The sequence below is a fragment of the Ceratotherium simum genome, chromosome 34, assembly GCF_057802395.1.
Source record: "Ceratotherium simum simum isolate JZ-2026a chromosome 34, ASM5780239v1, whole genome shotgun sequence".
NCBI classification, from domain to species: Eukaryota; Metazoa; Chordata; class Mammalia; order Perissodactyla; family Rhinocerotidae; genus Ceratotherium; species Ceratotherium simum.
The window spans coordinates 14,717,501-14,734,856 of NC_141933.1; positions in this window are offsets into that span (position 1 = coordinate 14,717,501).

Consider the following 17,356-nt stretch of genomic DNA (forward strand, 5'->3'; position numbering starts at 1 on the left):
CCATATTACATTTCTTCCAGTAGTGCACAAGGGTTACAATGTCTCCGCATCCTTGCCAACACATTTTAGTTTTTGTTTTGGGGAAAAGCTGGAATTTGGGGGATTTTTGCCTCCTCATTCTGCATTATTCAATGGGAGGGGGACTATTGCCAGTGAGTGCTCACTAGTCCAAACCATCACCTTTCTTCTTGGTGGTCCCCATTCTGGGGCTCTTTCCTCTCAGATCTCAGATTCAGGCAAGACAAAAAAAAAAAAAAATGTCCCTCAAGCTGCTTCTGAAAAGTCAGATCATTGGGTGTATGGTCCAGTGCTCTCCCTTTCTCCCCAGGGACAGGCAAGGAGTTGGGGGCTTCCTTTCATCATAAAGTGCTGTGCCAGGGTGAGGGTTATGGCAAGAAGGTGCCACATATTTTCCTACTGGCCTTGATACAGCTGTTCTCATGCCCGGCTGGTGTCCAGCAGCTTCTCAACTGGTCTCTGGATTTCTCACAAGGTGGATTGAGATGTGTATTATTTTTGAGTCAGTGTGTCAAGGGTTTGGAGAGTCTAGGGTTTCCTATTACGCCATCTTACTGACTCTGACTGCTTTTAAAATTTCCTTTTTATCTTTGCTTTTTGTCAATTTAATTAGCATATTCCTACATTTGTTTTACTTTGTGTTTATCATCCTCAGCATTTGTTGAGATCCTTGGGTCTGTAGGTTGATAACTTTAAGTCAAATTTGCAATTTTTTGGCCATTAAAAAATGTTTTGTTACTATCTCTGTCTCTCGTCTCCTTCTGGAAATCCAATTATGCATACTTTAGATAATTTGATGTAATCCCACATATCACTGGGGATCTATTCCTATTTTATTCAAAATTTTAGAATTTTAGAACTAGAATTAGCTAAATTATCAGACATTCATGAACTCTCTTGGCCTAACATACTACCTTTAGCTCTCATGATTCTTCATTATTTTATTCAGAAAGTCACATAGTGTCATCCTATTAGCTAGTCACCAACAGCCCATTTAATTAGAAACATCTCCAGCCATACTTAACTCCCACTATATAAGCAGATCTGGCTAAAATCACTACCCCAAAATACTCAGTTCTAATATCAGCAGTTATGGGATGCTTTTTCTCACCAACCACCTAGTCAATCAGCACTGACATTACCTGAAATCAGGTGATTTGATGTTCTGGAAAAAACATCAGAGAAAGCCTGCCCTCGAGCCTTGCCAAGAGTGGCCTCATCAAGATAATTTTGTCTATGAGTACAGCTGCTAAACTACAAGGAAATAATCCTTGGATACATGTTTCTCAACTAAAACGACATAATCCATCTCCAATAGAAGACAAATGGAAAGTTACATCTATTAGAAATCTTGAAATGAAATGCTCCAGAGAACCTCTTCAAGTGGACAATCCATGGAAACTGATTGCAGACTCACGATCCCCACAACTTGAAGACATTCACATTGAAACAGATAGATTCTACTCAGAACCAGATGACTCTAGATGCATGGAACCACTGATTGCCTCATTCTCCTTCACACACTTTTGCTTTTTATTCTTTTAGTCTTTGTTTCCTTTTTACTAGATGAAGGTTACTCAACTTTGATTTTCAGTTTAATGTTACATTTACTAATATTAATGACCTGGACAGGGTTAGCCTATAATTTAAATATCCCAAGCTACTGCTAGTAGAAACAATTTAGAGAAGTATGGGATATGACAACAACTGGAAAAACCCAATTAATGGCCATACCTGCAATTAATACTTCTAAAATGCATTTTGATCAAGAATATTATAATCAAAAATTGTCTTAAATAGCTATAGATAAATATCTAGGATAGAGTTGTTACATCTTTATTTAAGTACCATTACTCCACCTAACCATATGATTCAGTTCAGTCTCAAAAGATATTTTCTCAATTTTCCATGTTTTCTTTTTTGAGATCCTATAAGTTGAATAACAAAGAGATCGACATTTGAAACCATGAATAATTCCTAAGAAAATAAAAAGAATTTCAACATTTTAAGTACAGAAAAAACTGAGACAGGGATTACACTAACCTTATCAACAATGCACCTTTTGTAAGCAACACATAAGGGAAACAAATGTCCTTGTACTGAAAGAGGAGGTACAAATATTCTTGAGATGTAACTGAGACTGTATGTCATGTCAAAATCCAGAGAAAATGAATTTTCAGCTCCACTAAAGTCGGTCACTCTCTTGGGGAGTGTCTAACTTCTTTGTCCTTGTGGCAAAGTTGTCTCTGGGGATGTCAGAGCATTCCAGTGTTTGACTGTCCAACATCCTTAGTGGACTACTTCTTCTTACAAAGAATTTGAAGTGAAAAAATATTCTTGAGAGTACACATTATAAATGGTGGCATGGACTCGACAATTGATGCTCTTACCAAAAGTAGATGAACATGTAGGATGGTCACGTTGTATTTATCCTTCAGTTTAGCTGACAAAGTAAATAGCAGACCAGAACTCCCCTCACCACCAAAAGAATCAGTTAAAATTACATAAAATTATATAATCCAACTAGTTATGAGTAATAGCATAGCCTTGATTTTTTTTTTTTTTTTGCCAACCACTACTAACCCTTCTTGTCTTAAAATAACCCTTCTTGTCTTTAAGATTAATATGAAGTAAGGTGGAACAATGCATATCAAACGAAGAAAAGATAATCTTAGTTCTGCTTCTGCATAGGATTTAAAAGCTGGAAGGAGCATGGCTTTCACCATAATTATGAGAAAAAGCTAGATAAAACTACAAAATCATAAATTTTTTGGAACTCGTTAGGGATCTGAGGCCACAGTACAACCACATAGCCTGAATTCCAAGAAAGGACAGGCTCTTCTGAGACAAGGAACAATACACAGACTGTCTCACCTGTGGCAGAGCATAGGAAGAGCAAGATGGCTTCCATATAAGCAGGTAAGAAGAAATCAGTTTAAATTTTATTAAATTGCTAAAGGTTGAATGTGAGCTAGCGTGACAATATAGAACCCCTGGGAGGGGTGACCAGACACAAGATTCTTTTCCATGAGCCTTCCCCATGTGCTAACATTAAATACTGGGGACAATCAGAAGACCAGCAAGTGCCTTCCATGGTTTCGCAAGGAACGTTTCTGTGGGAAAGGAATGAAACCCAACCCTTGTCTGGATTCTCTTCTCCTGTGGAGCAAAACCTGTAAGCTGCTGTGAGAGAGGCCACAAACTCTGCCACTCACAAGGCACAAGTAAAGACCCATTGTCACTGGGGAAAAGTAACATAAATAAAAGCCCTATACCCCTGGAGAGGGGTGGGAAATTGTCCTGAGCCCAGGATCCTATTCCAACACCAGTAAATGTATGCTAGCACTGGGGAGTGGGGCTGGTAGAGAATACTGTTCTATGTAATACCTGCCTTAGAGACAAGGCTCAGGTTGGCTGCTATGGGAAGAAGGGACAGGGATGCTGAGAAGGTCCCACCTCTAAGGCATATAGGGCCTGCCTAAGACTGAGGCCAAACCAGGACAAGAGAGAATTTGCCCTGCTCCCACACCATCAGCCTGAAAAACACCAAGCAACAAGCTTTTTCTTTCAGATATTAAGTATGGCTACTTCCTTAAACAAGTGTTCAAGAAATATCCAAGAAATATTCAAAATCCAAGAAATGGATTTTGGAAACTCATTTTTCTTACTTTCACGGCTTAGAACTTTTTCTCTGTCATACAATTGGAAATATTTTTAAACATTTTCAGGAAGTAATCCCGGTCTGGTTTTCTCATTTCTTTTAACCTCCATCAAGATTTCTCGTTCATCCAACAGAAATATCTTTATTCCACTCCAAATTCAGCTCTTGAGAAGATGGAGGTAATTTGCTTCTATCTCTTTTATCTGTTATCACGGCCTATGTTGGTATTAGGCTGTCTGGCTATATTTTAATAATATTTTATCATATACTTACTTTTGGGTAGCAGGGGTTCCAGATTGAGGCAAGCTTCATCTGAGACTGTGATGTAAGTATGTACACAGAGGTGTGTGGGATAAACTAGTCAGAAAAGTCGAAAATGAGTTTTTGGGGATTTAATGAATTCAGGGATTTAATGAGAGATTTTAGGGTTGTGGAGAGGGACATACATGTCCTCAGTAAAACAGCATGGAAACTTTTAAAGAAATTTTTGTCTCCATCGTCTCATGAGTATGAGCTTATGAAAAGGGACTGGACCTAGAACCCTGGGAAAAGAATTATCTCCACCAGATGTTTTTATGCACATTTGCCTATGCATAATGCATTGTATTAGAGAAATTCTTTCTGTATTGAATTAAACATTTATACATGCTTACCATGTACCAGGAACTTATCTAAGCAATTATTGTCTGAGCAATTATAACTTTGCATATCTAAATTAAGAAAAGGTATGATCTTATTTCTGTTTCTACCTAGGATTTAGAAAGCTGCAAAAAGTATTTTTCCCACACTAATGATGAGAAAAGGCTGAATAAGCTATAACATCATACATTTTCTGGAACTCATTAGTGATCTGTGGGCATAAGGCAACCCACTTGCCTGAATTCCAATTAAGGACATGCCATTCTTAGGCAAGAAAAGACATACGGACCGTCTCACCTGTGGCAGAGCACAGAAAGAACATTGAATTTTTCCTCAAAACCCTACAAAGTAAGTACTATTGTTTACTCCAAGGTCACACAGTAGGTAGGTGGTGCAGTCAGGATCTCAACCCTCTTAGTTTGGCCTCATCCTCCCTCTGAGCCACTATGCGATGCTGCTTCTGTCGTCCTTACCAGCACCTCAACCCAGTACCCAGAGGAAAACACTTAGAATGAAGATTGACGCCAGTGCTCCTGAACATTTTCCCTTGTATCTGATCCCATAGTGTGTGAGAAGATTTACATCCGTTGTCTCATATAACACAGCAAGAATAATAACCACAGAGTCAAGGAAAACCAGGAAAAATCCTTGGTCTCCTGGTATAACAACACTCTTTTTACAGCTGAGGAAACAACTCAGAGAGGTTAAGATACTAGTTCAAGACAGAAGGGTAGTAGAGACCCATGAATCTTCTGACTGAGAGAGTGAGTTTGAGGGCTGAGAGAGGCAGATGACAAGGGGTCTGGTTTCTGGGACTGGGGCACAGGAGGACCCCACTCTTTGTTGTATTCAGCCTTTGTGAGATCTGGACCCTACTGGGGTCAAGGGGTCCACTCTACTGATAGTGACACAACAGTCTCAACGGCCTTTGGCCTTGGAGCAAGCATAATGAATGATTTTAATGATCTCAACCCCAGGAGATAAGATTGAGAATTAATATTCTAGGTGGGATAAGACTCCTAGAGAGGACAGAGGAAAAATATGTGCAAACTTGTGCTGTGCTGGTCCATGGACTGGAGGAGCACACAAGCTTTTTTGACTTTCTCTCTAGACACTAGCCACCCCTGTCCCTGCTCCTCTGACTAGAGTGACTCTTCCTCCCTCTGTAATGAAACTACCCACTAACCTGATAAACTAGGATAAGGGTGACGAGGACAAGCATCCAGTCATGTCGACCTTCCCCCCTTGGTTGTTTCACACAGTTGAGTTGGGACTTGAAATATCTTTTCTATGAATATCTTTTCTTTTCTCAGTATGGCAGAACAAATGTTAATGTGGGGATCGTGGGCACTTTGGAAAAGGCTCCGGGTTTAAATTCTATCTAATTCACCTGCACTTAGCCTTAGCTTCCTTCTCTATAAAAGTGAGACTGAGAAGTGCCCACATTGAATAATAATTTGGATGTTTAACTGCAGCCTCAGAATGGGCAAGGGAGAGCGTACAGCTTATCCTAAAAAAGGAGGATCCTAACAGCGTTAGTCACTCCATGCAAGCGACTTCCTGTTGTATATGTGTAAACAAAGAGATCAGATTCTGCAAATCAGACCTCACTCATATCTTTCTTACCGCTTGCTCCTGTTGCAGGTACATGTCCTTGAGAATGAGAAGGGGTGGAAGAAGTTGTTGCCTACACAATGGTACTATCCTTCTGACATCTGGTCTGTTGGTTTCACACAGCTTGGTTTGCAGAGTAATGGCAGGGCCTGTGGGGGCCAAGAGCAGCCTGGTGTTTTGTAAAGAGAAGTTCAGATGACACATTGGCAGCCTCCCAACATTGCAGAGCCAGCTTCCTCAACACGAGACCCAGAGAGGAAGGGCTGGATCTCATGTGAAGTGACACCCAGAATTTCTGGCTTAGTGCAAGGTCCACCTTATGAGCCTCAGCTCAGCAATTTCTGGAGGAGACACGACTGAACGCACTCTTCAAGACCCTGCTGAACTCTCTGCATCAGAGGGAAATATCATCATCTAGAAATCTCTCCTCTTCATTAGTTCTTGAGGACATTTGCAAAGGTTGGTGCGGAGACAGCTTTGCAGGTGAGGACTCATGTCAAAAAAATAAAAGATAACCATTTCTTTGTGACATCCTCTCCACCAAAATGACACCATCAAAATGCTCATATTGTGTTATGCTCGGAATATGTTGGCAAATATACCTGATGAAAGGAATAACTTCAATTTAAGAAACATATATCTGCTACCTACTCTGTAAAGGGCAGCTTGTTAGGTACTATGAAAAATTCTTAGAGGCTTCTGATCTGAATTAACAAACAAATGAGGAGAGATTTGGGCGCTTTCTGGAAGTAGGTGGGTGAACGGAGCACTTAATGCGTAGAGGCACTGCAAACATTACCATTTTTAATCCTTCTAGTTAGCTCATAAGATAGGCAGTTTTTTTCCCCTGCATGACTGAAAAGAAGATTGTTCTACTTCAAGTCAAACAGGAAATAAGTTGATAAGAACAAGAACGCACACTAGATTTATTGTTTATTTAAATCATATAATAAACAAACTTATTTTAGAGCTTTCACCTCTATTGCTATTTCCACAATCTATTTTTTTGTTTGTCTGTGTTCTCGTTTAAATTTAAGCCTATCTATGTGGTATATGAACTGTTTTCTGTCCTATATTTTCTCTTTCTATTTTACCACTTTCCCACGTGTCTATAATGTTAATGTCTGAGAGTTGCATCACCCTGATAGATCATATTTTATATTACCTTTGCCTATTGCTGGACACTGGGATTTTGTTCAGTCCTTGCTTATGTTTGTGTGGCTTTATAAAATTCTGTTAGAGTTTTTTCTCTTCTTTTGAGTTGTTTTCTTTGGATTCATTTCTACTTCTGTAATGAATGGGTCATAGGTTCTGAAGTTCACTCACAAGGATGTTGCCTGTGGTCCAATACTGGCAGCTCACAGTGAGTGCATCAGATTTTCTGGAGAATCTCAGTCCCAGTCGTTTTTAGTCCACCCTATTTATTGGGAACTAAGCTTGGTTGTTGGTTTGTGTGTACATCCTTGGAAGGTGGTGCCAAATTCTACACTTCTGAGGAAATGCAGTAATATTACACCCCAGAGATTTGATATCAAACTCTACATTGCATCTTATACTCATGTAACTTCCCTGTGAGTTGTCTTTAGATAAAAGGTAAGATTGGCCTTCAGGAAAACTATATTTTTACAGTCCTAAGACCCTCAGATATAAGATAAGGGTGGCTTTATCCTGGTCTGGACTTTTCTTCAAGGTGTGACTTAGTACAAAGTAGCTGATGTGAATCTTAATAAGCTCAACAGCTATTGTCAAGGTATACCACAGCCTCCATGTTCTGGCCAAGTGGCTCCTCACATGATGACAGAGATGCAAGGAAAAATTAAGCACCTGTTGTTTTCTTCTAATGAATGACAAGAATCTGGGAAGGGGACAGGGGACACTTACATGGAAAAATCAGGAACAGTCACCAGTGTGCACATTGCTGAACATGTTGAAGCAACAGGATCCAAAAATGCAGTGAAATCTTTGGGACCTAGTCCTATTTTTCCATAGACACAAACTAATATTGGCTCCATTTCTGCAAGTCCAACTCTTTCATGACCAACCCAGAGATCCGGTGGTCCTGAAGAGTTAAGCTGAAAAGAAGACCCTGAGGTCCAGTAAGTCAAAGGGAACAGAAAAGAAGTCACAAGGAACCGATGCCTCAGAGCTAATCGTTTAAGTTTGTCAATAACTTCCAGTCAAAGACCATGTGGAACACATCTGTAATTCAGCAAAGTTGGGTTTATTGCCTGTTGCAATAAGAGAGACTGCACACGACTGCGAAATGCGGTGCATCTCAGTAAGAATGTGTCAGGAGGGACTTGACTTAGGTGATTTGGAGAAGGGCTCAAGGATGCATGGCTTTGCTCTGGCTTGGTTACTGTCAGAAAGCATTACAATTTGACTTAGTACTTTTATCCATGAAACAGGAGGAGAGGAGCAGGGGTAAAGAAGGAGCAGCGATTCATTAACTGGGGAGAGGACTATTTGGCCATTTTTGCAGATAAGACTGCTTTCTTGTTTTTTTTCCATGTTCAAACATGATTGTGAAATGGTCTTGTTTCTGACGCATTTCATTATGGCCACAGAGTGACCTTGCCTGATGTTGCTGTTCTGTGAAAGTGTTATGTTTTAGAGGATGCCGTTTTTTCTTTCTCAAATTCATCAAACACCCAAAGTGGAGTAGAGGGCTATTTTAGATAAATGACCTGGGGAGCACAAAGTAGCAAATAAGTATAGACAACAATGACTTTCTACTAACATCTACATTCAGAAATTTACAATCATTTGAGTCTCTCAAGAAGTCATATGGACTGTTTAAAAACAAAAATCAGCACCATTTGTTAAAAAGACTATCCATCTCCATTTAAGTGTCTAGACATTTTTGTACAAAGTTAGCTGAGCACAAATGTCCATCAGTTTCTGAGTTCTCTAATTTACTTCATTGATCTATTGTCTATCGTTATGCCAAGACCACTCTGTCATGATTACTATAGTTTTCTATAAGCCTGAAATTATGTAAGTTGTAGAATCTGTTTGTCACATTATACAAATAAAACTTGGGGTGTTTATGACTAATTTTAATTTATAGATCAATTTGGGGAGAAAATGGTGACATATTAACAGTAATAAATCTTCTCATCTCTTTTTCCCCTCTGTGTATCATTAGGGATAGCTTCCATTCGTGTGTCTTTGACTTTATTCATCTTTTCTTTTGCAGTGTCTAATCGGCTGTTAATCACATTCAATGTATTTTTCATTGTAGATTATTTTTTCATTTTTATAAGCTCCACCTGAGTCTTTTTTATATCTTCCATTTTTCTCCTCATCATGATCATATGTTCCTCCATCTTCTTAAACATGACAAGCAATATTATTATAACTATTTAAAGTCGTTTTCTGCTAGTTATAGCATCTCTGGATTACACTTTCCTACTTCTTTCCATGACTAGCATTTTTTATTGGATGCTAGAAAATGTGAATTATACCCTGTTAGTTGATAGATTTTGTTGTGCTTATTTATAGCGTTGTATTTTGTTCTGGTGCACAGTTACGTTACTGGAATCAGCTATAGGAATTTTTCCACCTACTCCTTTCCGGTGGTTCCTTTCCTAGGATGAAGTCTAAGGTGGTTTCCCTTACACAGATCAATAATGAGCCAAAGACTCTAGGAGATCACTCTTCCCTGAAGATCTCCAGATCTCTCTCTTTGCTTTCTTTCTCCATGAAGCTCTATCCTGGCCTCCCCAAACTCCAATCTCTGTATGCTCAAGTCAGTAAGACCCCTGTGCTCTGGTCAGGTTCCATCTCCTGGAGCTGCAGCCTGAACACTGTCCTCAAAAAATAAGCTGATGCAATCAATACACTCACCTTTTCTGCTCTCCTTCTCTCAGGGATCATAGTTCTGCACTACCTGAAGTCCACCATGTGAAAACCGTTGTTCTAAAATCACAAAGTTACCAAGTTCTGGCCTGGAATGTGGCACCTCAGGCACAGCCACTTTTTTTTTTTTTTTTGTATTTCCATTTCTTTTTTTTTTTTTAATTTTTTATTTATTGCAGTAACATTGGTTTATAACATTGTATACATTTCAGGTGTACATCATTATACTTCTATTTCTGCATAGATTACATCATGTTCATCACCAAAATACTAATTACAACACATCACCACGCACACGTGCCGAATTATCCCTTTCGCCCTCCTCCCTCCGCCCTTCCCCTCTGGTAACCACCAGTCCAATCTGTGTCTCTATGTGTTTTTTTATTGTTGTTATTATCTATTACTTAATGAAGGAAATCATACGGTATTTGACCTTCTCCCTCTGACTTATTTCGCTTTGCGTAATACCCGAAATGTCCATCTATGTTGTCACAAATGGCTGGATTTCATTGTTTCTTATGGCTGAGTAGTATTCCATTCTGTATATATACCACATCTTCGTTATCCATTCGTCCCTTGATGGACACTTCGGTTGCTTCCAAGTCTTGGCTATTGTGAATAACGCTGCAATGAACACAGGGCTGCGTGTATCTTTATGCATTGGTGTTTTCAAGTTCTTTGGATAAATACCCAGCAGTGGAATGGCTGGATCATATGGTAGTTCTATCCTTGATTTTTTGAGGAATCTCCATACTGTTTTCCATAGAGGCTGCACCAGTTTGCACTCCCACCAGCAGTGTATGAGAGTTCCCTTCTCTCCACATCCTCTCCAACACGTTGTTTCCTGTCTTATTAATTATAGCCATTCTGACGGGCGTGAGGTGATATCTCATTGTAGTTTTGATTTGCATTTCCCTGATAGGTAATGATTTTGAACATCTTTTCATGTGTCTGTTGGCCATCTGTAAATCTTCTTTGGAGAAATGTCTGTTCAGGTCTTTTGCCCATTTTTTAATTAGGTTGTTAGTTTTTTGTTGTTGAGATGCATGAATTTTTTATATATTTTGGAGATTAAGCCCTCATCAGATGTATGGTTTGCAAATATCTTCTCCCAATTGTTAGGTTGTCTTTTCGTTTTGTTGATGGTTTCCTTTGCTGTGCAGAAGATTTTTAGTTTGATGTAGTCCCATTTGTTTATTTTTTCTATTGTTTCTCTTGCCTGGTCAGACATGGTGCTTGAAAATATGTTGCTAAGACCAATGTCGAAGAGCGTATTGCCTATGTTTTCTTCTACAATTTTCATAGTTTCAGGTCTTATATTCAACTCTTTAACCATTTGGAGTTAATTTTTGTGCATGGTGTAAGGTAAGGGTCTACTTTCATTTTTTTTCATGTGGCTATCCAGTTTTCCCAACACCATTTGTTGAAGAGACTTTGTTTTCCCCATTGAATGTTCTTGGCTCCTTTGTCAAAGATTAACTGCCCATAGATGTGTGGGTTTATTTCTTGGCTTTCGATTCTATTCCATTTATCTGTGTGTCTGTTTTTGTGCCAGTACCATGCTGTTTTGGTTACTATAGCTTTGTAGTATATTTTGAAATCAGGGAGTGTGATACCTCCAGCTTTGTTCTTTTTTTCTCAGGATTCCTTTAGCTATTCGGGGCCTTTTGTTGTTCCATATAAATTTTAGGATTCTTTGTTCTATTTTTGTGAAAAATGTTGTTGGAACTTTGATAGGGATTGCACTGAATCTATAGATTGCTTTAGGAAGTATGGACCTCTTAACTATGTTAATTCCTCCAATCCAAGAGTACGGAATATCTTTCCATTTCTTTGTGTCTGCTTCAATTTCTTTCAGCAATGTTTTATAGTTTTCGGTGTACAGATCTTTCACTTCTTTGGTTAAGTTTATTCCTAAGTATTTTATTCTTTTTGTTGCAATTGTAAATGGGATGGTATTCTTAATTTCTCTTTCTGCTACTTCATTGTTAGTGTATAGAAATGTAACTGATTTTTGTATGTTGATTTTGCATCCTGAAACTATACCATATTCGTTTATTACTTCTAAAAGTTTTCTGGTGGATTCTTTCGGGTTTTCTATATATAAAATCATGTAATCTGCAAATAGTGACAGTTTCACTTCTTCCTTTCCAATTTGGATCCCTTTTATTTCTTTCTCTTGCCTGATTGCTCTGGTCAGGACTTCCAGTACTATGTTAAATAGGAGTGGTCACAGTGGGCATCCTTGTCTGGTTCCTGTTCTTAGAGGGATAGCTTTCAATTTTTCACCATTGAGGATGATATTAGCTATGGATTTGTCATATATGGTCTTTATTATTTGAGGTACTTTCCTTCCATCCCCATTTTATTCATAGTTTCTATCATAAATGGATGCTGTATCTTGTCAAATGCTTTCTCTGCATCTATTGAGATGATCATGTGATTTTTATTCTTCCTTTTATTAATGTGGTGTATCACGTTGATTGATTTGCAAATGCTGAAGCATCCCTGCATACCTGGAATAAATCTCACATGATCATGATGTATAATCTTTTTAACGTATTGTTGTATGCGATTTGCTAGTATTTTGTTGAGGATTTTTGCATCGATGTTCATCAGTGATATTGGCCTGTAGTTTTTGTGTGTGTGTGTTGTCCTTGTCTGGTTTTGGTATCAGGGTAGTGTTGGCTTCGTAGAATGAGTTAGGGAGCTTCCCTCCTCCTCAATTTTTTGGAAGAGTTTGAGAAGGATAGGTATTAAGTCTTCTTTGAATGTTTGGTAGAATTCACCAGGGAAGCCGTCTGGTCCTGGACTTTTATTTTTGGGGAGGTTTTTGATTACTGTTTCGATATCCTTACTGGTGATTGGTCTATTCAAATTCTCTACTTCTTCTTGATCCAGTTTTGGAAGGATGTATGATTGTAAGAATTTATCCATTTCTTCCAGATTGTCGAATTGGTTGGCATATAGCTTTTCATAGTATTCTCTTATAATCTTTTGTGTTTCTGAGGTGTCTGTTGTAATTTCTCCTCTTTCATTTATGATTTTACTTATTTGTGCCTTCTCTCTTTTTTTCTTGATGAGTCTAGCTAAAGGTTTGCCAATTTTGTTGATCTTTTCAAAGAACCAGCTCTTGGTTTTATTAATTTTTTTCTATTTTTTTTTTTTTTTTTTTGGTCTCTATTTCATTTATTTCTGCTCTGATTTTTATGATTTCCCTTCTTCTACTGATTTTGCGCTTGGTTTGTTCTTCTTTTTCCAGTTCCTTTAGGTGCATTGTTAGATTGTTTATTTGAGATTTTTCTTGTTTATTGAGATAAGCCTGTATTGCTATAAACTTCCCTCTTAGAATCACTTTTGCTGTATCCCATAAATTCTGGCATGTCGTATTTTCATTTCCATTTGTCTCCAGGTATTTTTTGATTTCTTCTTTGATTTCTTCTTTGACCCAGCCATTGTTCAGTAGCATTTTGTTTAATCTCCACGTATTTCTGGTTTTTCTGATTTTCTTCCTATAGTTGATTTCTAGTTTCATACCGTTGTTGTCAGAAAAGATACTTGGTATTATTTCAATCTTCTTAAATTTATGGAGACTTGTTTTGTGGCCTAATATGTGATCAGTCCTGAAGAATGTTCCATGTGCATTTGAAAAGAACGTGTATTCTTCAGTTTTGGGGTGGAATGCTCTGTATATATCTACTAGGTCTATCTGTTCTAGTGTGTCATTTAAGGCCAATGTTTCCTTATTGATCATCTGTTTGGATGATCTATCCGTTGGTGTAAGTGGAGTGTTAAAGTCCCTTACTATTATTCTGTTACTGTCTATTTCTCTTTTTATGTCTGTTAATAATTGCTTTATATATTTAGGTGCACCTACATTGGGTGCGTAGATATTTATGTGTTATATCCTCTTGTTGGATTGTTCCCTTGATCATTATGTAATGCCTTTCTTTGTCTCTTTTTACAGTTTTTGTTTTAAAGTCTATTTTGTTTGATATGAGTGCTGCTACCCCAGATTTCTTTTCATTGCCATTTGCGTGGAGTATCTTTTTCCATCCCTTCACTTTCAGTTTGTGAGTGTCTTTAGGTCTGAAGTGTGTCTCTTGTATGCAGCAAATATATGGGTCTTGTTTTTTTATCCATTCAGCCACCCTATGCCTTTTAATTGGAGCATTTAGTCCATTGACGTTTAAAGTAGCTATTGATAAGTATGTACTTACTGCCATTTTTTGATTTTTTTTTGTCTCAGTGTTTCAGTAGTCCTTCTCTGTTCCTTTCTTCTTCTATACAGAATTGATGGTCTCTTTAGATTGACCTCTGTCTGAACGCTCTACTCTTTAACTCCCCTCCTCCCTCCTTTTATGTTTTTGATATCATATCTAACCTCTTTTTTCTGCATTTGTATCCATTACCCTCTTATCATGGAAATAGATAATTTTTCCTATTTGTAGTCTTCTCTTTCTCCCTTAAATCAGTCCCTTTAACATTTCTTGTAGCACTGGATTCTTGGTGAGAAACTCCTTTAATTTTTGCTTGTCTGGGAAAGTTTTGATCTCTCCTTCCATTTTGAATGATAACCTTGCTCGGTAGAGTATTCTTGGTTGTAAGATTTTTTCTTTTAGCACTTTAAGTATATCATGCCACTCTCTTCTAGCCTGTAAGGTTTCTGCTCAGAAGTCAGCTAATAGCCTTATGGGGTTTCCTTTGTATATAACTTGACTTTCTCTTGCGGCTTTTAGGATTCTCTCTTTATCTTTAATTCTGGACATTTTGATTATGATGTGTCTTGCTGTGGGCCTCTTTGGGTTTATCTTGTTTGGGGCTCTCTGTGCTTCCTGTACCTGGATGTCTGTTTCTTTCCTTAGGTTAGGGAAGTTTTCATCTATTATTTCTTGAAATAGATTCTCTGTCCCTTTGTCTCGCTCTTCTCCTTCCGGGACACCTATAACACTGATGTTAGTGTGCTTGATGTTGTCCCAGACGTCCCTTAGACTGTCCTCACTCTTTTTAATTCTTTTCTCTTTTACCTGTTCAGCTTGGGTAATTTCTTCTAGTCTTTCGTCCAGCTCACAGATCCATTCTTCTTTATCCTCTACTCTGCTTTTGAATCCCTCTAGTGAATTTTTCATTTCCAGTATTGTATTCTTCATTTCTGATTGGTTCTTTTGTATATCTTCCATTTCTTTGTTGACATTCTCACTCAGTTCATCTATTCTTCTCCCCAGATCAGTGAGCATCCTTAACACTCTTTGTTTGAACTCTCTGTCAGGCAGGTTGCTCGTTTCTGTTTCACTTAGTTCCCTTTCTGGAGTTTTGTCCTGTTCCCTTACTTGGAATGTATTCCTTTGCCTCCTCATTTTGCCTCTTTCCCTGTGCTTGTGTCTATGTATTAGGTAGGTCAGCTACGTCTCCTGCTTTGGATAGGTGACCTTATGTAAGTGATGCCTTAGGAGGCCTGCAGTGTGCTTCCGTCAGTTCTCAATGTTCCAGGGGTGACCCCTATGTGGGCTACGTGTGTCCTTCTGTTGTGGCCTGTTTGCTCTCCCTGTAGGCGCCCAGGGAGGCCCAGTTATGCTCCTGGTCAGCTGTTGTAATGCTCAGCTGCTTGTAGTTGTTGTGGGCCCTTCAGTCTCTTTATCAGGTGTGGGGAGCCCCAGCACAGTTGGATGCAAGTTCTAATACCACATTTGTGTTGAAGTCTTTCTTTTAAGTGAGTAAGCCCCCAGTGTGGTAGGTTGTTAGGCTCAGAGGCTTACAATTGCTATAAGCCTCCAGCCTTTAGGTCTCTTGTCAGTTCTCTGAGGATTGCAGCTGGGTGGGGCTGGCCTCAGGCACAGGAGCACCCAATTGTTTCAAGATTTGGAAGGTGGGGCAAACCCCCTATGTGGGTCTTTGAGCAGCACAAGTCTTCTGCAGCTGACAAGTCCTGCTGCCCACAGGTCCACACCCATAGTCAACACAGTCCTGCCCCGTGTGCGTGCCCCAACCTCCCGAAGTGGACCCAGTCTCTCCATGGCGGGAGCCCCACATACTCCACCACTACCCCACACTCTCCACCCACTCCTTGTGCACGTCCTGCCCCGCTGAAGTCGGCTCAGTTGTCAGGCTGCAGAGAATCCAGTCACCAATCCATGCAGGCCCACAAGTTGCCTGAGGGCTTGTTGTTGGGTGCGGCCAGTCTCTAGGGTGGGCTGCCTGCCCTGGCTGAGCTGGATTAAATGGGTGCTCTAGCATGTGAGGCAGACCCTGGGCTAGCAGGCCTCAGGGAGAACTCCAATGGTGTCTGTGTCAGCAGGCCCACACCAGGCCACAACAGTGGCCACTGCCAATGTCCCAGCCCCTGGAGAGGTCTCACCCTGCACCGAGATGCACTCAGGGCCTAGTAGATGAGTCTCTTTTCACCACAGCACTGTGCACTTTTCTTTCTGGTTATTTTAGGTTGCTTTCTGAAACAGGTGAGTTTGCGCGTGGGCCCTGTAAGAGCCAGTTTTAATTTCTTTGTGTACCAGCTTTTCTGGGGGTACTCCCCAATGTTTTAATAGCAGTCAAAGTCAGATATTATGCCACTCGTCTCGATTGTGCTGGGTCCACAAAATGCCCGCAGTGGGGGCACTCCCCAGCTCAGGGCCCCGCTCCTCCAGGGAGGCTGCATACCTGTGCGCTGCTCTGGGGCTGCTGTGAAGCACTGTGGCTTGTGAAGGCAGCGCTTTTTCCTCTCCAGAAGGGAGTTTCTGCCTCTTCCACCTCAATTAGGATTGTCCGTTGTTGCAGGAGTTCCTCTTATCCAGTTTTCAGTTCTGTCTCAGGGGTAGTTTTTCCACGAGTAGTTGTAAATTGGCCGTGTCTGAGGGAGGAGGTGAGTTCAGTTTCTGCCTACACCGCCATCTTGACTTCCTCCGCTCCACAGCCACTTTTAATGAAACATCCTCTCAGAATCCTTCTTCAGTGCCTTCATTTGGATGTAACTTTGTACTCCTCGAAAGATCACAGTTCCAAAATAGAACACTGACTCAGTCTCCTCACTTTCTTTTTCATGTAGTTGGGATTTTGTGGAATGTTTTGGTAATCTCAATTTGATGCAATGAGTCATATAGTTAAAAATGCTATTTTTCTACTACCTAGTAATTTGTACAACATAAATCACAGTTCCAAGACTGAGGCTTAGAGATGGAGTAAGACTCAAAAATAGGGTGAGTTTTAGTGATAGGGTGACAGTACTGCTTGGAATATGACTCGGCAATTAAAAAAAAGTTAATATTTATATTTTAGACCATGTCAAAATGCCCTACATTAAAAAGGCTGCATCAAAGTATCATGCAATAGACAGCATTTTAACTCAAGTGAGGAGAAGGAAGAGAGAGGAGAAGAGGAGGGGAAGAAAAAGGATGGGGGGAATAAGAGGAGGAGAGGAGTAGTAATGATGTATGTTTAGTGCTTACTATATGACAGATACTCTTTTAAGCACATACTTACTCATTTAATGTCTTGACTCATTTAATCCTAATAAAAATTCTATAAATTAGATAGTGCCATTATCCCATCCACCTTTGAGGAAATCAAGGT